The sequence below is a fragment of the Trachypithecus francoisi genome, unplaced genomic scaffold (assembly GCF_009764315.1).
Source record: "Trachypithecus francoisi isolate TF-2019V2 unplaced genomic scaffold, Tfra_2.0 Lachesis_group11, whole genome shotgun sequence".
NCBI classification, from domain to species: domain Eukaryota; kingdom Metazoa; phylum Chordata; class Mammalia; order Primates; family Cercopithecidae; genus Trachypithecus; species Trachypithecus francoisi.
Window position 1 is genome coordinate 33,061,968 of NW_022681456.1, and position 26,899 is coordinate 33,088,866.

The 26,899-nt window shown below is 43.2% G+C and overlaps 1 pseudogene across 1 annotated transcript in view; it reads left to right on the forward strand.

Annotated features, from left to right (window-relative positions):
* LOC117090828 overlaps nt 1-26,899 on the forward strand; it is a 47,501-nt pseudogene that overhangs the window by 2,682 nt on the left and 17,920 nt on the right. The window lies entirely within an intron of this gene.

The window sequence follows — 26,899 nt, forward strand, 5'->3', positions numbered from 1 at the left end:
AGCTTTGTCGACTCAGCTTTTGCCAATTCAAGCAGGATCTGATTCTCATGTTCTCTCGGGCTCCTCTGTGCTGTCTGTAAGTGGGTGCAAACAGCCTATTTCCCTGAAGGAAGCCAACTAGGTTTGCAGTCCTACTCAGGCTTACTTCGTGCCTGTATAAACTTGGGAATGACCCCAGTGGAGGATCTTTGCCAAAGGTAGAGGCTCTTCCTCAGTGTATACATGGACTGTCCCCATGTCAGGTGAATTTCCTATGGGATGTTTGTTAACAAAGAAAATAGAGTGTCATGTTTCAGATTTTTCTCAGATGACTGTAGAGCCCTATATCAATTTTTTCGTTATAAAGAAAATCTGAATCTACATAAATGGGGTTACAAGGCATATTGTCAGGAGCATGGCTTTAGACTTGGATGGGCTTGAACTTGAAGCAGGAGTCTGCTGCTCACATGTATTGGACAAGTTATACCACGTCCCAGTTCCTCTTTGGTCTAATGGGAATCTTACCTTCCTCATTAGTGGTTGCGAGGATTCTGGAGAATGTTATGGAAATGGCTGTATATTTGTATATTGGTATAGTGGTATGGAAAATAGTAGGCACTACATGGCATATGAAACATCAAGCAGTGTCTTTGGCCAAATATGTAGTATATTCATATAATGGAATATTCTGTGGTAGTAAACAGGAACTAGAGCTATAGGTGTCAATGTGGATTACTCTCACAAACATAAAATAGAGCAAGAAATAAGTTACAGACTGATTCTGTTCAGAATGATACCATTTATAGAGAGGTTAAGAAGATCATGTAAAATAGTGCTACAGATCATATTATATACTGTGTCAGGAGGGGAAGAGATGCAAGGGGGTGATGAGCTCTGCTTTCTAGGTGGTGGTTGCCTCTGATGGGAAGAGGGGGGATGTGATTGGGAATGGCTGCCTTGGGGCTGGTGCCTTGTGGCTTCCACTGTTGTTTTGCAGTGTTTTATTTCTTGGACTGGGTGGTAGGTGCATCAGTGTTGGTTGTATTCTGCTATCCATCTTTTTTTTTTTTTGAAACAGAGTTTTGCTCTTGTTGCCTAGAATGGAGTGCAATGGCATGATCTCAGCTCACTGCAATCTCCGCCTCCCGGGTTCAAACGATTCTCCTGCCTCAACCTCCCAAGTAGCTGGGATTACAGGCATGTGCCATCACGCCTGGCTAATGTTGTATCTTTAGTAGACACGGGGTTTCACCATAGTGATCAGGCTGGTCTCAAACTCCTGACCTTTGGTGATCCACCCGCCTCGGCCTCCCAAAGTGCTTGGATTACAGGCATGAGCCACTGTGCCTGGCCACTATCCATCTTTTTGTAGGTTCAGGATATTTCCCTTTTTTAAGAAAAGGAAATATTTTCCTTTGGGTTACTGACAATGGAGGAATATTTGACATGTAAAATTAAATTGGTCACAGAAGAAGATAGTACCTGAGGCCTCGAGTGTTGGCTATATACAACAGTGGAAATGGAAACACAGGCAAGGCTTTCCAAAAGAAGGGAGGAGGGTTTTAGAGTAGGGGTGTTTTTTGTTTGTTTGTTTGTTTGTTTTGAGACATTGTTTTGCTCTTGGTGCCCAGAGCTGGAGTGCAATGGCATGATCTCAGTTCACCGCAACCTCCGTCTCCCAGGTTCGAGCAATTCTCCTGCCTCAGCCTCCTGAGTAGCTGGGATTACAGGCATGCGCCACCACGCCCAGCTAATTTTTGTATATTTAGTAGAGACGGGGTTTCTCCATGTTGGTCAGGCTGGTCTCAAACTCCCAACCTCAGGTGATCTGCGTGCCTTGGCCTCCCAAAGTGCTGGAATTATAGGCATGAGCCATTGCGCCCGGCCAGGGGTCTGTTTTAAGAAAGATAAATTTCATTGTACCATTACTTCTTTTGAGCTCTAGGAGTAAAAACTTTATGGTGGTAAATGTGGAAATTACCAATTTACCTTCCTTTTCATCTTTCAGATCCAAGAACTGATTCCCATAAGCCTTAATGTTTTGCTTTAGGGCTGCCCAGCCATAGAGGAGACCCTGATTTCTAAGGATTTTTAAGTTAGGATTTTAAGTTACAATTTAGCCCTGGTCAGACTTCAGCTAGTTGTGTATAATTTTACAAATACCATTTCTTTTCACATAGGGTTAAAAAGTAAAGAAAAATCAGCAATTTTCTTATTCTATTGTTATACATTTTTCTTATTTTGAAGCATCTTTGAGCCTTCTCTGGAGAAGCTGTGGTTTTGTTGGGCTTTTCCAAAATATTTTACTATGTGAGTCTTAATGAAAGCTGATACAAGAATTTCTTGGTAAACTCCTCTATTCCGAAACTTAGGGATCTGATCTGGTGTCTTCTTTTACAGATGAGGTAATAGAGGCTAGAAAGGGTATGTAATTTTGCTGATGTCATGAAGCTAGACTCAGACCCTCCAGGAACAGTGAAGGTCCAAAATGTGGAGTATCTAATTGTATTGTCTGGTCTGACAAGTCTACTTTTTTTGACTTTGGATATTAATTGTTTTGGATCAGATAAGGTATAGTAGTCTTTCCTTTTACTGTATTTGATAGCTGTCCTTTTTGGACAGTGAGTATCACCAGGAACGTTTTACTGCCCAGTTCTTTACCAGGATGCATAGTACCTTTTACTGGACATACCTGGAAACTGTTGTAAGGGCCTAGAAGAGGCTGACGCTTCCTGTGTGTGTCTCTCTCTGTGTGTAAGGGTACTGGAGGCTTCTTGTGGAGCTTTACTGAAATCTGAGGCAGTTAGGGGAAGGACAGCATGTGGTTGACTGAGGGTGAAGTTTAAACTACATTACTCTTCCAGATCTCTGCAGTCTTTGGAGCAAGAGAGTGTCATCAGTCAGCCAGCAAATGATTTCTTCCTTCTGCTCCCTTCTTGTAGGTGCTTGGTGCTCAAATGGACATGTGTGTTGGTTTCTGAGCCACATGTAACTGAACAGTTATGTACACCTATTCTTAACCCATTTTTGTGGGAATGCACGTTCCCTGTTGTTGAAATTGCTGTTAATGACAAACATTTATTGACTTGTTAATCAGAGTGTGTTCAGTACAAAATAGATGTGGTGAACCAGCCTTCTTTGCTGTTTGGTTCTCCTAAGCTGTTCTACCCTGCGGCATCTGCTCAGTCTTGAAGCATTGTTTAACTCTTTAAGTTATGGGGACTTAACTTTTCAAGGCTTTCCAATTAGTAAGTTCCTTCAAGGCAAGTCCAGTATTGTGCTTGTGATACCACAATGGCATTCCATCTTCCACTGCCTCTCACACAGTCATCATTGCAGGGGAGTCCCCATCCTATTTCCTACCCGCCAGAGGGTGAGCTCCCTAAGGACTATTTGTATCCTTAGTTCACTCAACAGTATCTGGCACAAAGGAGGCTTGCTATAGACTAGTGTCTGTGTTCGTATTCCTGAAAAAATTCATATGTTGAAGCTCCAACTCCCAATGTGATGATATTTAGAGGTGGGGCCTTTGGGAGGTAATTAGATCATGAGGGTGGAGACTTCATGAATGGTATTAGTGCCCTTATAAAAGTGACCCTGGAGAGATGATCTCCCTCTCCACCTATGCGGATACAGCAAAAAGGCCTTCCTTTGCAAACCAGGAAGAGGGCCCTTGCCAGGAACCAAATTGACCAGCACCTTGATTTTGGACATTCTAGTCTTCAGAACTGAGGAGTAAATTTGTGTTGTTTAAGCCACTCAGTCTGTGGTATTTTTGTTATAGTGGCCTAAACTGACTAAGGTATGCTGCCCAGGTAGACACTTGTTAAATGAATGAATAGAAAATGCTTACCCAGTAAGCACTGGTTTTGGTGACCCTTTAGAACTGATCAGCCAGAACTCCCAAATGTGCAGATGTAATACACATGCCATTCTTGCCTCATGTCATAGAGGTGGTGGCCATTCAGTAAATACCCACTGAATAGAACAGACATTAGGAATCCAAAAGGGGGTTATGACTCACCCTTCCCCAGAGGAGAGAGTTTACTTACAGTCAGTTCTGTATTTTCAGGTCTCTTGTATTTCATGCCCACAGTCAGGACTTCGAGGACACTGTTACAGCAGGAGCAAACTATTTATATAAACGGCCACATACTATTTTGGTTTTACACACTCTGCCATCTCTGTCACTATTCTGCTATAGTAGTACAGAAACAACCATAGAATGAGTATAGCTGCATTCTGATTTTTAGTTATGTACCCTGAAATTTGGATCTCATGTAATTTTCACATTTCACAAAATATTCTTTGAATTGTTTTCAACCATTTAAAAACGTTAGCTGGGCACAGTTGCTCACTCCTATAACCCCAGCACTTTGGGAGGCCAAAGTCAGAGGACCACTTGAGCCCAAGAGTTCAAGACCAACCTGGGCAACAAAGTGAGACCCCATCTCTGCAAAAATTTAAAAACTGGCCAGATGTGGTGGCAAATGTCTGTAGTCCCAGCTACTTGGGAGGCTGAGGCAGGAGGATTATTTGATCCCAAGAGGTAGAGATTGCAGTGAGCTGTGTTTGTACTACTGTACTCCAGTCTGGGTGACAGGCTGTTTTTTGTTTCAAAAAAACAAAATAGCAAAACAAAAATCTTAAAACGATTCTTGGCTTGTAGATTATACAGAAATAGGCAGAGGCTGGAAATGACACCAGGCTGTAGTTCACTGACTTGCATTCTAGGAAGGCCTTGGGAGCTTCCCACTCACTCACTCACTGTGTGTGCTTAGGCACTGGGGACATGACTGGACAAGACAGTGCCTGTCCTTGTGGAACTGTCAGTATCCAGGGGACAGATATTAATAAAATATAGCAAACACCAACCAGTGCTAGGAAGTTTGAAAGGAAAGAGATGCAGTACATGTATAGTTCAGGATCTTGATCCGGTTTAGGGGTTGGGGAGGGCTAGGAAAGACTTTTCTGAAGAAGCGACATTCGAGCTGAGACACAAAGGATGAATTGGTGTTGACGGGGGGGGGCGTAGAGAGGGGGCGTAAAGTGTTCTAGGGAGAGGAAGTGGCATAAGCAGAGGCCTTTAGGTGGGGGCGTTAGTTGCATGTGGGACTCAAGGAATGCCTGGTGGCAGCTAGGGGTGAAGGGGACATAGCCTTTGGGCCAGGGCAGGATTTTGGTCTTTGTCATGAGCTATAGAGTCAGTGAAGAGTTTTAAGCGGAGTTTGACAAATAGTTCTTTTTTCTTTCTTCTTCTTCTCCCAAATTGATCGTCTTTGTTTATTTGAGCTGCTGTGTTAAAATACCATAGATGAGGTAGCTTATGAAAAGCATAAATTTATTTCTCATAGTCCTGGAGGCTGGGAAGTCCAAGATGAAGGCACCAGCAGATTTGGTGTCTGATGGGTGCTCACTCTCTGTTTTAGAGATGATGCCTTCTAGTGGTGTTCTCACAGCAGAAGCGACAGACAAGTTCCCTCTGGGGCCTCCATCGATGTATATATGTATGTATGTATCTAGCTACCCAGCTAGCTAAGTGTATTTTTCTCCTGAAATCCCTTTTACCACTCTGGCCTCTTTTATAAGGACCCTGATCTCATTCTAGAGGGCTCTGCCCTCATGACTTAATCACTTCCCACAAGGCTTCACTCTTAATACAATTATCTTGGGGACTGGGTCTCAACATAGGACTTTTGCAGAGACACAGACATTCAGACGGTGGCACTGATGGTTTGGTCATGCCTAGTATTTTTATTTAATTAGGTGGGAGGATTATCTTGTTTGTGTATGAAGGGTTGAAGTATTTATATGTTATGTACTGGCAAACAGATTTAAAAGTTGATAAATGCAAAACTGAACCTATTTGGAGCTGTTGCTTCTTAATTGTTTCCGAGTCGGGGGTGCTGTGATGGATGAAGCTCGCTTTGGCAGGTGTGTGTGGCTGGGGCCAGCCCCGCCCTGGTGGACTTCCTTTCCTGAAGCATTCCTAATGGCCCCTAGCATTGACTTCTCTCCTGCTGCACTTGCTTTGCTCGTATGCACTTTGCCGGTTTCCTTCCCCCACGGAGATAATGAATTCTTGAGAAATGGAAGGAGGGGTTGGGTGAATTCCGGGTGGAGGTGTACCAGCTCCCACCTCACTGAGGCATCTGATGAGGGTAGACAGGTCTCCTTGGTCAGATGCTTTTACCTTTGAGTCTCTGGGGTGCAGACTTCCCACCTCCAGTCAGAACAAAATATAAAAAGTAACACCCCCTTCCTCTAAAGAAAGAAAAGGACCCTGCCATTGTATCTCAGATTGGGAGAGAAAGGCATTTTCATTAGCAATTTTTGGTTCTGGTATTTATGTAGTGGGGTCTTAATGACATTTGATTGGGTGTATAGTATCAGGCCAGCCCTCAGGTGGGTTTCCTTTGCTTTCACAGAGTGAATACATTGTGGAAATGGTAAACTAGGTAGTTGTGACTAGTTAGTGGCTTCTAACTAGTGTTCTGTGAAATACTCTGCCTGGAGTGCTCAGTTCAGTAAACATCCTGAGCACTTTTATGTGTGACACCATGTGAGGTACAAGAAGCTGAGAGGATCCCTAGGGAGACTGTGGCTTTCATGATTGTCCAGTAGGCAGTAGCTCACCAGCCAGCACAGGAGACCCTCAGTCGGCTAGAGATTCAGGATGGTTTTGTTCCCTGATCTAGACTTTGAGCATCTGCTGTTGTGTGCTACTACAGCATCACTTCCCAGGAGGAGATTTTGTCAGTGTAGTTCACTACTGTGCCTTTCATGCTTAGAGGATGCTAGATGCTTGTTGCCTAATGCATGCTTTAAGCCCTCATGTCCTCTTGGAGTGTGTGTCTGTGTGTCTGTGTGTGCGTGCATGTGTGTGTGTAAGTAAGCCTCTCTCCCTCTGGATTGGTGACAGTGTTGTTAAGGTTATAAATCAGAAATGCCTAGCACACTGCCTGACTCTTTGTAAGTACTCAGTAAATGGTGGCTACACAACCCAGGCCTGCTGGCATTGTTGCCACTGTCGCCACTCTGACTCTTTTGAGCCAATAGGTGAGGTGGGTCTCCACTCCCTTGAGTCAGGTGGACAGGATGCCTTTCTCAAGGACAGATGCGAGGGCTGAGCTGGCCAGGAAGGTGTGCTCATCCTTCCAGGCCTGCCTCCCATAGGTCTTCTGTGGGTCCTGCAATTAGCTCGCTCTGATTCTTAGTTTTTGCTTCCCTCTTGACCCATTCAGGCCTGGTAGAAAGAGTTATCTCTGAGCATGACGGGGGGTCCCGATAATCTCTTATGGTTTTAGTGTCTAGGACTGTAAAGTCATGACAGTGACTCATCTCTTTTTTTTTTTTTTTTTTTTTTTTTTGAGACGGAGTCTTGCTCTGTCGCCCGGGCTAGAGTGCAGTGGCCGGATCTCAGCTCACTGTAAGCTCTGCCTCCCGGGTTTACGCCATTCTCCTGCCTCAGCCTCCCGAGTAGCTGGGACTACAGGCACCCGCCACCTCACCCAGCTAGTTTTTTGTAATTTTTTTTTAGTAGAGATGGGGTTTCACCATGTTAGCCAGGATGGTGTCGATCTCCTGACCTCGTGATACGCCTGTCTCGGCCTCCCAAAGTGCTGGGATTACAGGCTTGAGCCACCGCGCCCAGCCATGACTCATCTCTTTAGCCCCCGTTTGCAGCAGAGGGCCCAGCCCAGCCCAAAGCAGGCACCCAGATGTTTGGTGAATTGGGGGAAGTTGTTCCTGTCCAGGAGCCTTAATGTAGTATTTGTAATTTTCCTCGTTGGAAGGCATGGCTCTGTCTGCCAAGAAAGACAAGGCATGTAGTCACCATGCTGCTGCCTCACATTGACATTTTTAAAGCCAGATCTTCTGGAGAAGGAAGCAGGAAGGAAGGCTAACTTGCTTTTGGGCCCATAGAGTTTCAGTAGTTGCCGGAAGTTGGCTGGGCTGTGTGTGTGTTGCTGCACTGGTGCCTGGTCTTCTTTGATAGCTCTCAGGAGCATGAGGTTGTGCTTAGCAGTTATGTCCCATCAGTCCTCTTGGTCTCGATCAGTTCACATGCTCCCAGGGGCCCACGTATCAGAAGGGCTGCTGTTGCATGACACTGTCCATGGAAATCACTGCGGTCATGAGAGGAGCAGTGGCTTCGGCCTGTAGACTCAGAGACCTTTCACCATGACTCAGCATGGGAAGCTGAGGCTCAGAGAACTTCAGCCTGTCTCATCCAGGGCCACCAAGGGAACAATTGGGCCATGTCTTCTGTTGTATTTAGAGTTGGAGGCTGAGGAGAGGTGCCTGTCTGCCTTCTCTGCTGGTCCTGGGTCTACCTGTTGCAGGGACCCTATTCTAAGGGACCTGAATCAATTCAATCTACTGCCTCAGCCTTTCAGAGGCTTCTCATTAGTTTAGGCCGAAGGCTGTGCTGCTGAACATGGCCTTCAGGGTCCCATGGGGTCTGACCCCTGTCATTTCCTCTGTTGCAGGCCCACTTGACTTCTTTCACTTCTTCAGATGTATCATCTTCCCATCAGGCCCTGCCTCAGTCCCTTTGCAGGGAGGGCTCTCTCTTCTCTGGTTACTTCTGTTCATTCTTCAGAGAAGTCTTCCCTGTTCCTCCCACTCCTCACTGCCGTGCTTCTCCTTCACAGCCCTTACCGCTGCCTATAGTTACTGTATTTCTTTGTGTACTCATCTGTGGTCCAGCTCCCTTGCAAGACTGGGAGCTCCATGGGGCAGGGACCCTGTCTGTCTTGTCTCTGGTTTACCCCAGCGCCTCATGCAGCCTGGCAGATGGTGGGTGTCCAGCATCGACTTGAGGAAGAGTGATGAGGGAAGGCTCCAAACCCTTCCAGGAGCAGAGTTGCTCTACTGCTCCTGCTCCTGGTGCTTGGGGCTCATCGTCCTCTGCCATGCACACCCATGGCAGGGGGGTCAGCCCACACCCACCTGCCTTTGTGCCACACTCCCTTCCCTAGCAAGATGATGGTTCCTCTCAGCATTGTCTTTTTTGTTTGGCCTCCTGATGAGAGGTGAAGCCAGCTGGACTTCTTGGGTCAAGTGGGGACTTGGAGAACTTTTCTGTCTAGCTAGAGGATTGTAAACACACCAATCAGCGCTCTGTGTCTAGCTACAGGATTGTAAATGTACCAATCAGCACTCTGTAAAAACACACCAATCAGTGCTCTGTGTCTAGCTAAGGGATTGTAAATGCATCAATCAGCACTCTGCAAAATGGATCAATCAGCACTCTGTAAAAGGGACCAATCAGCAGGACGTGGGTGGGGACGAATAAGGGAATAAAAGCTGGCCACCCCAGCCAGCAGTGGCAACCTGCTCGGGTCCCCTTCCACGCTGTGGAAGCTTTGTTCTTTCACTCTTCACAATAAATCTTGCTGTTGCTCACTGTTTGTGTCCATGCCACCTTTAAGAGCTGTAACACGCACTGCAAAGGTTCGTGGCTTCCTTCTTGAAGTCAGCGAGACTAAGAACCCAGCGAAAGGAATCAATTCTGGACACACTGGGAAAGACATTACCTTCGGACACAGTGTTGTTCACTTTTTTGACTGGGATCAGACAGCAGATAATACACATGTTTGTATGTAAATGTATACTGTCAGTGTGTACATAAAACCAAAAGAAAAATGTCACTACTACGTATAGTAAAGCTAAGTACTATTTTCTCTTTTAATACTAAAAAAAAATGCTTGTCCCCTCAAAATTGATTTCATATCTTCTTAATTTGATATCCCGGCCACCAGTGAGTTACCACTCAAGTTTAGAGAAGCCCATTCTGCAGGACTGCCTGGCTGTGCAGCTGGTGCTGCCTCCCTCCCTGCTGCATCTTCCTCTCCCTGCCACTGTGGGATGGGGCTGAGGTTGTTCCCTTGGGTAAGAGGCTGTCCCTCCCTGCCTTCAGCAGTTTGAAGGATTCTCAGGAAGACAGGCAGACAAGGCCTGTGAGTCCTCTGCCTCAGGTGCCATAGGGTGCAGTTCAAGGCTGCACCCAGCATGTCACAGCCTCCCTGGGTGCACCAGGAAGAAATCACTTATTCTTTGTGGTGTGGGTTTTGGAAGAGGCTGGTGATGGTTTTGCTGTGAAGATGAGTTTTGACTTAAAGGGCTTGAGAGATGGAGAGGGACTGGCCAAAGGGAAATGCAAGTTCAAAGACATCCGTGCAGAGGCAAGGAAGTCAGAACAGGGTGTGTCTCACAAGTGGTGTGGGTTCTCCTGCCGGGTGCATAGGGTGCTTAAGGGGGTGAGGATAGAAGAGGAGCTGAGGAGGCCAGGGAGTCCAGGGTGAAGGGGTAGGGGTGTCTGCCCTTTGGGCAGTAGGGAACCAGTGGAGCTGTACCTGTCTGAAAGTTCTACAACAAGAGTATCGTTTCTTAGATGTTTGGTTTATTTGAGGCCATGCATGTTTTATTAGGTGTTTGCTCCAACGTGTTAGAATTGGAAGGATGATGTACTCATCTGTCCAGGTAAATGTCTAGAGGATTTTGGAAAGGATCTTTCTGATGACACCCTCCCAGATCCTCAGGATCAAAAGACATCATATCAGAAGTAAATATATTCTAACTTTGGACATTAATGCTCCAAACTTGAATGCCAGCTGAAGCCTAGACCACAGCAGAAAGCAGCCTCTCAAAGTCCTTGGTTTGAAGGGCAATAGCTTATTAGAGAGTGGTTGTATTAATTTGTTCTGACTGCTGTAACAAGTTACCATAAACTTGATGGCTTAAAACAACACATATTTATTCTCTGATAGTTTGGGAGGCCAGAAGTTCAAATCAGCTTCACTAGGCCTAAGTTCAAGTGTCGACAGGACTGGTTTCTTTGGAGGCTCCAAGGCAGAGTCGGTTCCCGGCCTCTTCCAGCTTCTGGTGGCTGCTGGCATTCCTTGGCCTATGGCTGGCTTGCTGTAATCTCTGCTTCCCTGGCCACATCGCCGTCTCCTCTTCTGCAGTTGAATCTAGGCCCACTCCTGAGATAACAGTGTTAATCTATTCATGAGGACTGAGCCTTCATGGGCTAATCACCTCTTAATGGTTCCACCTCTTAATACCATCACAATGACAATTACATTTCAACATGAGCTTTGGAGGGGACGTTCAAATGTCTGTAGCAAGTGACCTCTGGCTTGCAGGCCTGCCACCTGACAGGTTCCCTATTTGGCCTGCCTTCTTAGTTGTGTCTTTGTATTTCATTGTAAAAGGCATGCATGTGTATAAAAAGAAAAATCAGCCATTGCTGAGGGGTGCACAATTAAAAGTGAAAGTCCTTCTAAGTCCACTTCCCAGAAGTCACCACTAGAACTGAAACTGGTTATGTACACGCCCTGAAATTTGCTCAGTGTATATGTGATCTACACAGAGGGATCTGTGTCCTTGTGAGAGTATATTTGAGGAATTAATTTGTGGAGGAGGAAATACTGAGTCAACTTTATTGGGATGGCTACAGAGGAAACTCCCCCAACCACCTCCTCCCTGCACCCCCAACCTTTGTTTCCCTCAACAGGGCTTGTTGTCTGGAGGAAGGAAGGGAGCTAGCAGCAGTGGTAGCCTGCCTCCCTCCTATGCACAAAGTCCCAGCAAGTGCAAACCCTCTGCTTCAGCCGTGTCATCCCACTGCTGAAGAGGTTATGGTGTTGCCTAAAACATGGCTGTGCAGGCAGTTTGTGGAGGGGTTAACTCGGAAGAGATTTGATGGAACATTTCCCAACAATTCTGTCAACTCGTAAATTCTAGCTGGTTATCAGAATTCAAACGCATGTCAAAAAAATGCATGTCAAAAAAATGATAACTGTTTTAGTTAAGACATTTTTAAACTGTTCCGACTTCCATCTGAAATATGTAAGCTTAGAAAGTGGTTTTCTTAATGATGACACAGATCGCTGATATTTGTTTAAAAAAAGCTCAGGCTGAACACAGCCCCTACCAAGGTGCTCTTTTGCTGCTTGGTGGCACTTTCCATTTCAGAGCAGCTGAGTGTTTATAGGTGGGCACCTGGCACAATGCCTGGGAGAACACAGAAGGCCTTTCAAAGATCTGTCAAATGAGATTGGGATCTTTAACCAGGAGGTACTGCCATAGAACAGACTCTAACACCAGCTTCAAAACACCCTCCATTTAAACCAGCTGTGAGCTCCACAGTACAGTGCACAGGCAGGACACATGCTTACTACCAAGGCCTCTGTGGGCCAGAGCAGACAGGGTGAGTGTGTCTGAAAAGTCTGCACCCTAATGACCTCCCTGTTGCACAGTCCCAGAATTGGGTTTCACTACATAACAGCAAAAACAGGAATTGGCTATATAGTGTTTCAGCTTTAGGAGGCTTTCACTTTGAGCCTGATTCCATTTCTCTGTTACCCAGGGCTTGGCAAGTGGCACCGCACCCCGAGCAAGGCTGTCCCTCAGCTGCAGGTTAGAGCACAGCTTTGTGTGAGTCGGCTTGTGACAGGCTGGAAACACAGAACCATGGTGGGCGGAAGGAGTGTGTGTGGCAGTTCTAAGTCATTGAAATTGCTGTTCTTTCTTCCCAGGCCACGTGGGGTGTCCCTGCTCTTACTCCTCTTTCCTGCATTCATCCTTTAGGAACCAGAGCTAAGGAGCACAGTTTGATGGCTAGGGCAAATGGCAAGGAGAATTGAATTCCTAAAATTGATGGTGGTAGTAGTCGCATACCACCTAAGAGAAGGCTGTTGTGAGATCCTTGCCATAGGCAGAGCCACTGAAACACCATGGTACACTGAGTCTAGCGGTGTGTCAAAAAAAAAAAAAAAAACGAGGAAAAGTATAGCAAGCATTTGTGAGAGTTTTCTTCCTGAGCAGCTGTTTTGAAATAGCTTTCTCTAAACTTTTATAATTTTTAAATAATTTTTATAAAATCAGACTTTATACAGTATCTTGCTCATTGGGTTACATGGGAATTGACTAGCATCCTTTTATGCAGTTTTCTATGAAGATGTGTGGCACAATGCCAGGCTCTGGAAGAGACTTAGGAAATAAATAGCACGTGCAAGATGCTTTACGTTGTTGACCCAGCTCCCTCTTGGTCCTAAGTAAATAAGCTATGAGAAAGTGAATATGAGTTCTAAACAGTGACTCTTTGTTAAAGCGGTTAGCAAAAGGTTATAGATTCACATGTTGTAATAGTGTGATGAGAACATAAGTGTGTTACATAATTTCTCTGCATTCTTCTGAATGTTTAAAGTACAAGTAAAAAGGAAAAATGATATGCTTTAAAAAACACATTGTGGGGCGGGGTGCGGTGGCTCATGCCTATAATCCCAGCACTTTGGGAGGCCAAGACAGGAGGATCATGAGGTCAGGAGTTTGAGACCAGCCTGGCCAACATGGCGAAACCCTGTCTCTACTAGGAATAAAAAAATTAGCTGGGTGTGGTTGCTGGCGCCTGTAATCCCAGCTACCGGGGAGGCTGAGGCTGGAGAATCGCTTGAACCTAGGAGGTGGAGGTTGCAGTGAACCAAGATTGCACCATTGCACTCCAACCTGGGCAACGAGCCTGAAACTCCATCTCAAAAAGAAAAAAAAAAATTGAGAAATGACTATTTTACATGAGAATATCATCTGCCTGATTCAAACTAGAGATGAAACCACCTTTTCCCTCCTTACCTTTAATCTTCCCCAGAAAACACCACATTATACATTTCTTCCTCTTCTGTGTTTATTTGCATGTTTATTTTAATAACTTCATTGAGGTATAATTTACCTCCAATAAGTTCACTTATTTTAGGTGAATAGGCTGATGAATTTTAGAAATTATACACATTGATGTAAACACCTCCATAATCAAGATAAGTAGAACATTTCCATCACCTTTAAAAATGCCTTCACGCTCTTTTGCAGTTGATCCCTTCCCTTAATCCCCGGCCCTGGGCAACCTCTGATCTGCTTTCTGTCACTATAGCTTTGTGTCACTACAAAAAATTTTATATAAATGGAATCCTACTCTGTGTAGTCTCCTGTGTGTCTTCTTTTTTTTTTTTTTTTTTTTGAGACGGAGTCTCGCTTTGTAGCCCGGGCTGGAGTGCAGTGGCCGGATCTCAGCTCACTGCAAGCTCCGCCTCCCGGGTTTACGCCATTCTCCTGCCTCAGCCTCCGGAGTAGCTGGGACTACAGGCGCCCGCCACCTCGCCCGGCTAGATTTTTGTATTTTTTTAGTAGAGACGGGGTTTCACCGTGTTAGCCAGGATGGTGTCGATCTCCTGACCTCGTGATCCGCCCGTCTCGGCCTCCCAAAGTGCTGGGATTACAGGCTTGAGCCACCGCGCCCGGCCCTGTGTGTCTTCTTTCACTTAACCTTTTGGAGACTTATTTATATTGTTTGGTGTTTTTGTATTTCATCTATTATTGCTGAGTAGTATTCAGTAAGTATGGCTCTATGAAGTAAGAGAATATAAGCATATGTGTGTGTGTAGGTGGTTCGTGTGAGCATGTTCTCTTCCTCACCACTCCACTTACTGACTGCTCAAATGAATTAATTTAAGATGACTCTTCATCTTTTGACAGTTTAACTTTTAAAATTTGACTATTCCTTTATTTCGTTTGCAAGTTAAGGTTATACTTACAACTTTAAATATTATTTATATTAAGCAATTTGGTTATCATGTGCCTTGATACCGTTTTCTTCATGATTCTTGTGCTTGAAGTTTGTTGAGTTTCTTTGATCTGTGAGTTTATAGTTTTCATCAAATTTGGAAAATTTTTTGGTCATTATTTCTTCACATACTTTTATTCCATTTCCTCCCTTTCTCCTCTCCTTCAGTGACTGGCTGGTTGGTCCATCCATCCTTCCTTCCTTCCTTTGTTTCTTTTGTCTTTTTTCTGTTTCATTTTAGGTCATTTCTATTGCAGGGTCATCAAATTCACTAGTCTTTCCTTCTACAATGTCTAGTCTGCTCTTATTCCCATTTAGCATATTTTTCACCACAGGCATTACAGTTTTATCTTTGGAAATTTGATTTAAATCTGTTTTTTAAAAAATATCTTCCATGTCTCTTAAGATGTTCATTCTTTTTTTCTAGCTCCGAGAACATGAAGAATACAGTTAGAACTTTTAGAGTCCCTGTCTGCTAATGTTATCATTTGTTGTTTCTGGCCTGTTTCTGTTGACTGATTTTTCTCCTCATTATGAGTTGTACTTCTCACTTCTCGCATGCCTGGTCATTTTTAAAATTGGATACCAGCTATTGTGAATTTTACCTTTTTGTGTGCTGGATTTTTTGGTATTGCTATAAATATCCTTGAGCTTTGTTCTTGGATGTATTAAGTTACTCAGAAACAGTTTGATCCTTTTGAAGTTTGCTTTTAAGCTTTACTAGGTAAGATGAGAGCAGGCGTTAGGGATACTGTTGGTAGCCTTTCTGAGTACTCTTTCTGATGCCCTGTGAATTATGAGGTTTTCCACTCTGACTGGTGAGACTAGGCACTATTTCCCGTCCTGTGTGAGGCTCGGGGATTGTTTCCTTTGCTTCTCTCAGGGGTTTCTTTCCCTGTTCTCAGATAGTTTTCTCACATGCAAGCCCTGATCAGTACTCAGTTGAAGATTTAGGGGACCGTCTAAGATCTCTGCAACACTACTTCTGCGCAGCCCCCGTCTCTTTATTACTCTGCTCTGTGAGCTACAACTGCCTTGAGACTCCCCAGTCTGTCTTCTCAGTTCAGAGAGATGCTGGGCTCCTCCTGGTTGTCCCCTGCCTGCACCCTGGCCTGGAAACTGTCCCCGGGCAGTAAGGTGGGCTTACCTCGTTGGCTTTCCCTCTCTCAGGATCACTGTCCTTTGCTGCCTGATGGCCAATGACTGAAAACCACGGTTTCTATACTTTTTTCAGTTCTTTAGTTTTCGTGGCAGAAGGTAAACGTAGTTCCTGTTATTCCATCTTCACTGGAAACAGAAATCCCAACCTAGTTTTTAAAACTGTTAATGAAATATTTTTAGCACTCAGGCAAGTATATTGATTACTCAGATAGCCATGACTTGTTTTTATAGTTTTGTCATTTTTCCACTGCATTTTTAAAAACAAAACATTACAGATACAATTAAAATCCTCTTTTTTTTTTTCCAGACAGAGTCTCACCCTGTTGCCCAGGGCTGGGGTGCATTGGCACAATCTTGGCTCACTGCAGTCTCCATCTCCCGGGTTCAAGCAATTCTCCCGTCTCAGCCTCCCTAGTAGCTGGGATTATAGGCATGCGCCACCACACATGGCTAATTTTTGTATTTTCAGTAGAGATGGGGTTTTACCATGTTGGCCAGGCTGGTCTCAAACTCCTGATCTCAAGTGATCTTCCCACCTCAGCCTCCCAAATTGATGGGATTACAGATGTGAGCCACCGTGCCCAGCCAAATCCTCTCTTCTTAATCCTATTCTTCTTTCCCTTTACTGAGGTAGCTAATATTCTGTACTTGATTATTGTCATTCATGTATGGATTTAAAAAAATAGTTTTACTGCATATGTATGTATATATCAATAGTCTCTATTAACAGCATTATCTGAAGACATAAAACAGTATTATGCTGTACCTATAATTCTTCCATTTTCTTTCACTTTTCATTCAGCATTTAAAAAATATTTATCCCTATAACACAGATAGCTTTAGCTGAAATGTACATTCCACAAGAACAAGAATCTTGCTGTGTTTTGTTCACTAGGATATTCCAAGCATCTAGATAGTGTCTGGCGTGTTATAGGCTCAATCAACATTTGTTGAATGAATGAGTGCTGTATTGTACTTGACCATATGAGTATGCCACAGTTTATTCTCCTTTTGATGAATGCTTAGGTTGTTGTACCTTTTTTTTTTTTTTTTTTTGGAATATGAACAGTGCTATAGTGAATGTTCTGGTTTGTGTCTCCCTGTGCACGTATGTAAGGATTTCTTTTAGGAAATACTGGGTGTTGGGGCAGGCACCTCTCCAACTTAGCAGTACCTTGCTGAGTTACCCTCCATGGTAATATTATCAATTTATACTCCCACCAGCAGTGTATAAGAATCCCAGTTTCTCCATATTCTCACCAACATTTGATATTATCAGATATTTTAATTTTTGCCAATCCTATATACATAAGATTATGTTTTGTTTTACTTTTGTTTTTGTTAATAACACATATCATTTTTCTTTCTTTCTTTTTTTTTTTTTTGAGGCGGAGTCTCGCTCTGTCGACCGGACTGGAGTGCAGTGGCCGGATCTCAGCTCACTGCAAGCTCCGCCTCCCGGGTTTACGCCATTCTCCTGCCTCAGCCTCCCGAGTAGCTGGGACTACAGGCGCCCGCCACCTTGCCCGGCTAGTTTTTGTATTTTTAGTAGAGACGGGGTTTCACCGTGTTAGCCAGGATGGTGTCGATCTCCTGACCTCGTGATCCGCCCATCTCGGCCTCCCAAAGTGCTGGGATTACAGGCTTGAGCCACCGCGCCCGGCCACATATCATTTTTCTTAATAGAAATTTGATGTATTCTTTCCATCCTGGGAATGGACATAATGATAGTCGGAGGACTGTGTTTTGTACCAATGAAGAGTGGGAATTTTTAGACCCAACCCCTAAGGACCTAGAGGAGTCCATAGTACACAGTAAGAAAAGAAGAAGCCGACCCCTGAAGGAAACAAAGGTATCTAGGCACTTCCTGTTGTCTGTCATTCTCTCTACTGCCATCTGTTAACCACCAGTGATGTGAGAGACACTTTATTAGCAGGTATTTCTGGAAGCAGAAGGCCTAATTGGGGCTTGCATTTTCTTTGTGGGACTTAAAACATAAAGGCTTGGCAAATTATTTAATAAATGTTATAAGAAATAAATGGCTGTCTAGTCCAATGGCTCAAAATTTTTTGGGAAATAGAACACTTGGAAGTCATGATCCTCTTTATAGAAATACTGATTTTTAAAAAACTTTATAGTTAATAGAAATGATCAAGGCCAGGTGCGGTGGCTCATGCCTATAATCCCAGCACTTTGGGAGGCCAAGGTGGGTGGATTACGAGGTCATGAGTTCGAGACCAGCCTGGCTAACATGGTGAGACCCTGTCTCTACTAAAAATACAAAAATTAGCCAGGCAGGAGAATTGCTTCAACCCGGGAGGCAGAGGTTGCAGTGAGCTGAGACTGCACCACTGCACTCCAGCCTGGGCAACAGAGCAAGACTCCATCTCAAAAAGAAAAAAAACTGTCTTTAGAAAACTCATAAAATTAAGATTGATAATTCAGAATAACATTGGATTTTTGTTATTTGAGTAATATTATTTGACTGTGGCATTTTGGGAAAATAATTTTATTTCATTCTTTCTGTATCAGGCAAATTTACAGTTTATGACGTGGTTCTGTGTGTAATATTATTCTTCAGATTCCCAATGCAGTTTTTGCTTGTCTGTAGATGCTGCTGTTATTACGACACACATGAAACTTGAGGGATAAATAGGATTGGGTCCGTTGGAGTCACTGTAGCTATTAATTCAAATAGGATCTTTCCAGAAGCATTTATTGTAAATAGTATTTGATATTGAATCTTTATTAAAAATTGTTTTAATGGTTAATAGATATTGTGAACTGTCACTGTATGTTCAGTTGGTTACCTTTTGCCCTCATTTATTCCACTCCAACAACCGACCTAGGTTCTGTTCTTCAAACCTACAAGGCATGCTCCTATCTCAGTAACCTTTATAATTGCTGTTCCTTCCATCTGGAATGCTTTCTCCACATATGTGCATAACTGACTTCCTGTCTTCCTTCAGATGTTTGTGCAAGTGTCATCTTAGGGAAATCTTTTCTGATTGCCCTAGTTATAATTGCAACTTAAATCTCCTACTTCTTGTCCCTCTTTTCTACTTAATTTTCTCCTTAGCAACTATCACTATCTGGCAGGCCCTATATTTCACTGCCTCATTATCTTTCTCCCCTTTCCTAGAATATTAGTTTCGTGAGAGTAGGAACTGTATCCACCTAGTTGCCTACTGAATACATTATACCTAAAACAGTACCTGGGTAAAGCAGATACTAAACTATTTGAGTGAATGAAAAAACAAAAAACAGGAATGAGTGAGTGAATGAATAAAAATATAAATGGTTGGAAACATATATATAAATAAATATGTAGATGAAAAATACTCTAAGGCCAGATGCTTGGCTCACACCTGTAATCCCAGCACTTTAGGGGACCAAGGCAGGCGGATCACGAGGTCAGGAGTTTGAGGCTAGCCTGGCCAATATGGTGAAACCCCGTCTCTACTAAAAATACAAAAATTAGCCAGGTGTGGTGGCATGTGCCTGTAGTCCCAGCTACTCAAGAGGCTGAGGCAGGAGAATTGCTTGAACTCAGGAGGTAGAGGTTGCAGTGAGCTGAGATTATGCCACTGCACTCCAGCCTGGACAACAAAGTGAGATTGTCTCAAAAAAAAAAAAAAAAAAAATACCGATAGTAACCTGTATTTTTGTGCAACAGAAATAAGATAACCCATTATAAAATTGAGTTTTTAGATATGGATAATTTTTTGCTTGTCTGCCTGGCAATATTTAAGTTAAGTTGGTATCTAATGTTATTTAGCTACAGTAATGTTTAGAGTGCTATAAAATTTGTAATCAAACACATTTGTTACTTTTTTAAAAAATTTATTATCTGTGAGAAAAGAATAGTTTTCATGTTTTGATAGAGTTAAGCAATACAGGGGACAGAATTTTTTTTTTTTAAGACAGAGCCTTGTTCCGTTGACCGTGCTGGATGGAGTGCAGTGATGCAATCATGGCTCACTACAGCCTCCTGGGCTCAAGCACTTTTCCCACATCAGCCTCCTGAGTAGATGGGGGACCACAGGCTTATTTTTTTATTTTTATTTTTATTTTTTTGTGGAGACAGAGTCTCCCTGTGTTGCCCAGGATAGTCTCTAACTCCTGGGCTCAAGCGAATCCTCCTGCCTTGGCCTCCCAAAGGCCTGTAAGTGCTGGGATTATAGTCGTGAGCCACCACACCTGGCTGAGAAATCGTAATTCTTTCTGATAATATGTCAAGTATCCCTTTACCACCCCAATAATGTTTATGCAGTTTGGCTAGATTTATAGCAATGAGAGCTCTTTTTTTGCACATAAATCCTAGAGATATATGAAGTCTGACTTTCAAATCAGTACAGTAACTAAAACATTTTAGAGCCACTTAAATAGATGACTAACTACACTGGTAGGTGTGAGACTCATCAGTCCGTCAGAGCCATAGTAACTGTATATTGGAGAAATTGGAATCACTTTATCTCTGGATGGCCCTGGGCTGCTGCTTACCTGCTAATTTTGAGTTTCAGTGCAGTTAATAGATTGGGAGTTTGGAAGAAAGCTTAGCTTTCCTCATTGAAAACTTTAAAAGGCAGATGGTCTGACTCCTCCAGACCCCTCAACCCACACCAACATTACGTACGACCCTCCCCACCTACATACATATGTGCACAGCCTAGATAAAAAATTAGTTGTACACTTCAAGATACTGAACATAGTGAAGCTACTAGATTGTAACTTTCTGAGGGCCTGCTTGGTTCTGAGTTTTCTTCTCCTTTTCGAATAGTTTGGAGATTATGGTTTCACATTAGGGTAATTCATCTAACAATAACTGCTTTGCCAAAATCTGCCTTTTTGCAATGGACAAGTGCTGCACTTACTTTATTCTATACTGTGTGCTGTATACTTTATGCTATACTTTTATCTTTGTTTTCTTTGCATCTATAGCATGTTTGTTGGTGGTTTGTTTTCTCTTTGCTATTTTGACCAATGACACATTGGAGATTTTCTCATCTATAGGAAACTATTTTTAAAAGCTTATGTTCCATCCCCTTTTCTTTCTAATTTAATGCACTAAGCATCACTTTTTTGTTTCTTTTTGACTTTTTTTTTCATTTTTGTGGAGAATGGGGTCTCTTGCTTCTAGGATTCTAACGTATTTTCACCTTATGGTTTCCACTCTTTGATGAATTTTCAAGTTTGTATCAGAAGCCATAGCCTTTATCTTGTACCTACAGGCAAATATTACAATTCCTTATTTTTCAACAGTTTCACAAAGGCTGAAAAATTTGCCTCATACATCCCTCAAAGTCAAACAGTTGCTTCAAACTTCATGTACAAATAGAGGTAAGTACTAAGTTTAAAGTTCAGCAGATGATCTAGTTCAATCTTAAGTTTTTTGACATACTGAGTGACTGGTGTCTGTAATATAATATAATATGTTTTAGTCTTTTTAAAAAAATAACAATAGGCCAGGCGCGGTGGCTCACGCCTGTAATCCCAACACTTTGGGAGGCTGAGGTGGGCTGATCATGAGGTCAGGAGATCAAGACCATCCTTACTAACACAATGAGACCCCGTCTCTACTAAAAGTAGAAAAAAATTAGCCGGGCATGGTGGCACACACTTGTAATCCCATCTACTCAGGTGGCTGAGGTAGGAGAATCGCTGGAAGCCGGGAAGCGGAGGTTTCATTGAGCCGAGATTGCGCCACTGCATTCTAGCCTGGGCGACAGAGTAAGACTCTGTCTCAAATAAATAAATAAGTAAATAAATAATTTTTAAAAAGCAATAAAATAATGAGAATTTATCATGTTATTTGGGTAAATCCAGAAGAAACATTGTCTACGGAGGTATGTATTGGGTTGTTTTGCTGAAAGGAGTAAGTGATATATAGAGAATTTATTTTTGTTACCAACTTAAAACTAAAGGTCATTGTTTCAACTTTATGCCAACTGAAATTCATAAGTGCTTTAAAATGAACTTTATATATACATTTTAATGGACTTGAGAAAGCATTTTTGGACTGATTTCATAGAAGTAGAATTTCTGGAGGAAAAGAATATAAAACAGTTTTAGGGATTTTAATAGAAATTTTCAAATTATCCTGCAGGAAAATTGGTTCAGTTTATACTCCCACCAACAGTGACAGAGCTCCAGTTTCCTCCTTCTATGTGTCATCTTTGCAGGTCTTTAAGCAGAAAATATTGTTTTCATTACATTTCTTTGGTTTTAGTGCTTTTGAATCTTTTTTATGTGCTTACAGGCCATTTTTATTTTTGTAGGAAGTGCCTGTTTCTCCATTGCCCACTTTCTGTTAGAAATCATTTGTTTTTTTCTGAGTAATTTTATAAAATTATAAAATATTTTATCTTTTCTTAATCATTTGTCTTTTTCTGAGTAATTTAAAGATTTCTTTATAAGCTAAGGATACAAACCTTTTATCTGTCATTGAAGTTTCAAAAACTTTCTCCCAGTAATTTGTAATTTTGCTTTATTTTTTCTTTCTTTGTTTTTTGCTAGCCAAACTCCAAAGTCACATTTTACTTAATTTTTATCCTGCTGAATGAAAGCATTTTAACTTAGTGATTTTAGTGTAAACAGGAGCAGGACAGAATGTAATTATCTCGGTCTTGCTCTGTCACCCAAGCTGGAGTGGAGTGGCATGATCATAACTACTACAGCCTCAAACTCTGGGACTCAAGTGATTTTCCTGCCTCAGCCTCCCAAGTAGCTAGGACTACAGGTGTGTACCACCATGCCCTGGTGATTTTTAAAATTTTCTGTAGAGATATGAATTCGCTGTGTTGCCCAGGCTGGTCTTGAACTCCTGAGCACTTGGCTTGCCAAAGTGCTGGGATTACAGTTGTGAACTACTGTTTCTGGTTGAGAGTTTACTTTTGTTTGCTAGTGGTGTTCTTGGTATCTTTTCACATTTGAGGCTTTGGTCCTAGTACTGAAGTATTACACTTACCATCTGAGGTTTACAGGACCTGTGTTTTAATATTGAACAGATGGAACTGTTCTGCATCTTTGGAGTTATACAAAATATGCCTACCAGGACTCTCCTTTGTATTCCTTGAAAGCAAGAAGTAATAGAGTAAAATTTTGCCTGGCTAGAGGCTTTGAAAGAATGGAGTATTCTGGTTTAATTCTATTAACTTAGAATTATGAAGGTGAAAAAATTTCAAAACTTTAATTTCGTAATTGAATGCAATTCAAAAATATAATCAGTGATTCCATTTTTTTCTCTAATAAGTTTGGATATTCAGATCTACGTGATCTTTTATTATAGAACTCCTACTGTGCCTGAGACTTACGTTGTGAAGATCCTTTTCTGAAACTTTAGATGTAAGAGGATGTAAATGGTATTGTGTGAGATCAGGCTGGATGAGAGCTATTACCTGTGAATACACTTTTTAGACTAAATCTCTGATTGCCACTTGTTTTCTAATTTAACTCATAAAAATAAAACACATTGGATGGAGGGTGGAAGTAGGAAGGAGATTTATGTCTTTTAATTGCATGTCATTGTTTCATATCAAGACAGAACATATAGCATCCCTGGCTTTGGACCTACAGAAGGAAACACATTTTTCTACCTGCTATGCCAGATGTTCTTGAACACCTGGAGGGTTTATTGAAGCACAGATTGCTAGGCCCTACTCCAGAGTTTCTGATTCATCAGGTCTAGGGTGGGGCCTGATAATTAGAATTTGTAAAAAGTTCTTAGGTGCTGCTGGTCCAGAGACTACATTTTTGAGAACTACTCCTGTATACTAATTATAAATTGTAGAACTCTAGAAAAAAGCTTAGTTTGGTCTGGGATAAGCAGCACACAGGTTATGGAGCAAATCATGAAAGATTCAACCATTGATCCCAGTCTAGTATGGAATTTGGATAACAAGCAATTCACAATGACATAACACAAGTCTTGGTTTTCATGATTGTAAGTCATAGCCAAGTATTGAGTGAGAAATTCAGATTCATTTGCAAGGTTTAGAGATTCCAGGTGATTCTAGAAAAATAGGATTTAGTCTGTAATCCCAGCACTTTGGGAGGCCGAGACGGGTGGATCGCGAGGTCAGGAGATCGAGACCATCCTGGCTAACACGGCGAAACCCCGTCTCTACTAAAAAATAGAAAAAACTAGCCGGGCGAGTTGGCGGGCGCCTGTAGTCCCAGCTACTCGGGAGGCTGAGGCAGGAGAATGGCGTAAACCCGGGAAGCGGAGCTTGCAGTGAGCTGAGATCCGGCCACTGCACTCCAGCCTGGGCGACTGCGAGACTCCGTCTCAAAAAAAAAAAAAAAAAAATAGGATTTAGTGATTAACCCCATGAGAGTAGGAGTTATTTATGTCCTTTTTCTCTCCCCCATCACTTAGCATTTAGCCTTACTTTAGACGAGCCCTGTATTTGCTTTAGACTGGTAAAGAGCTTTGAGTGCTTATTCAATTGAAAGCTTTGTGTTTTTATTTATTTATTTATTTATTCTTGTGAGATGGAGTCTTGCTCTGTCACCCAGGCTGAAGTGCAGTGGTGTGATCTCGGTTCACTGCAACCTCTGCCTCCTGGGTTCAAGCGATTCTCCTGCCTCAGCCTCCTGTGTAGCTGGAATTACAGTTGCCCATCACCACGCCTGGCTAATTTTTGTATTTTTAGTAGAGATGGGGTTTCACCATGTCAGCCAGTCTGATCTCGAACTCCTGACCTCAGGTGATCCACCTGCCTCAGTGTCCCAAAGTGCTGGAATTACAGACGTGAGCCACCATGACCAGCCCAAAAGCTTTGTGTTTTTAAAGATATTAGACATGTTTCTGTTTAAAAAAATATCTTAACAATAAGGTAGGAGAATAAGAGAAACTTTTTCCAAAAAAGAGAAATCATTGTGATTATTTTGTTCATTGGAATGTTGGATAATGTAGTCTGCTTCATTAATCATCAAGTGTGCTATGGATTTTTCCATTTTTACAGGATTTGTACCTCAATTGATGGAATACTGGTAATTCTTCTATTCCATTTGAAGATGAAAAAGGCCAAAATCATAGGCCTGGCATAGAAGTTGGATAATGAAGACAGCTGTGGAAGAACACATAGATACACACACATATAGACACACACATATATAAAGTACACAGACATATTATTTTTAAAGTTTATTTTTTAAAGTTTTAAAGTTTTTAAAATGAAAACTGGCCCTGCCCCTCTCCCAGAGTGAGCGGAGGACAGCGGTTGCATGAGCAGCTTTCCTTGTGAGGCCACAGGTCCCTCTGGACATGCTGCTGCCTGGCCATGGCTCCTTTCCTTTTCATCTTTCTGATAGACCAAGGGGCTTTCAGCATTAAGGTCACACCCCTATTACGCATTCTAGTGTGACCCTGGTTACACCTCCCCTGGCTCAGTCACACAGCTGTGTGGTAGGCTATTAGAAGTGTTTAGCAGTTGTCACTGGGATCACACTGATGTGGCCCCATCCCCGCCTCTCCCTGCTCCGTGATATTGGAAGAAACCTGACAGAGCAAATTGTCCACGGCCAAGAGAAAGGTAAAATGCACCAGGTTATGGCCCCCCGACCCAGGCCCAGTCCCCCTCCGATGGTAGGACTGCTGCCAGAGTCTGTGCCACTCCTGAGGCACACCAGGCTGGGCCCCACCCAGTGCCTCTGGGCTCCCCCAACCAAAATCTTGTCAGCCAGCCCCTCCCCTTCAGCAGCCCAGCCTCTGCCCTCACCAGTCGCCCCAGGGTGACTTTGGGTAGGTAACTCCTGGGGCTTCCTGCTCCATACTCAGTCTTCACCTTCTGCTGCCCCAAGTGTGACCTCCCTTGGGTCTTTGGGCTGACATCTCCAAGGATCTGGGTCCTGGCCCTGCACCCCCTTCCCACATCTCAAAGTGGTGACTCAGGCCTCATACTGATAGCCACCCCCACCCCAGGGAGTAGTGGAATATAGTGACGTCACAGTTCCCCTAGGAACTGTCATTACTGCCACGAAACTGGCCTTTGATCTTAGGACCCAGTCCACTAAGTGTTCTCACCCTGCTTCTGGTTCCTCTGGTCACAGCACAGATTTCCAGCTGGAAGGGGAATGGGGACTATGGGACCTAGGAGTGAGAGGTTTCAGGCTGCCTTACTCCATGAGCAGAGACATTGACAATGTGAAAAGCCCACACTTTCCCCATGAGCTCAAAATGTTGACAGTGTCTCTGGGTGGCAATAGGAGAATGGGTTTGGTTTGATTTTCTCCCAGGCTTCTACTCTCCAGAGAGTTTAACATTTTTTTTCTGAGTTTTCCACCTCATATTCAAATTCTCCGTGGTTCTGGGACCAGAATGCCCTTCAATCAGTGGTTTCTGGAGTAAGATCTGCTTATCTTCTGTGGAACAGATCTTGGGAAACTGAATTTGACAGCTTGAATCTTCCTCATATCATCTCAACCTAGGGTACTTTGAGTGCCTGGGGTTGTTGCCTCTCGGGAAAGTGCTAGCCTGACTAGTTGTCAGAAGCCCTGTACTTTTATCCTGACTGAGTCCCTAATTTGCTGTTTGATTCTGGACAAGCCACCTCTCCTCCTTGGGCTTGCATTTCCTGAGGAGGTAGAGTTAGAGAATATCAAAGGGCTCTGTTAGCTCTGAGAGTCCAAGGCCCACTAGAGCTGGGCGTGGTGGCTCCTGCCTGTAATCCCAGCACTTTGGGAGACCGAGGCGGGTGGATCAGGAGGTCAGGAGTTTGAGACCAGCCTGACCAACATAGTGAAACCCCTTCTCTACTAAAAATACAAAAATTAACCAGGCATGGTGGCACATGCCTGTTGTCCCAGCTACTCAAGAAGCTGAGGCAGAAGAATCGCTTGAACTTGGGAGGTGGAGGTTGCAGTGAGTCGAGATGGTGCCACTGCACTCAAGCCTGGGCAACAGAGCGAGACTCCATCTCAAAAAAAAAAAAAAAAAAAAAAGGCCCACTAGAATGAAAACCTCAGGGCCAAGGGCTCCTGTTTGTCTTTTTCTGTCTTATATCCCTGCTATTAAGAACCATACCTGAGACCGGGCGCGGTGGCTGAAGCCTGTAATCCCAGCACTTTGGGAGGCCGAGATGGGTGGATCACGAGGTCAGGAGATTGAGACCATTCTGGCTAACCCGGTGA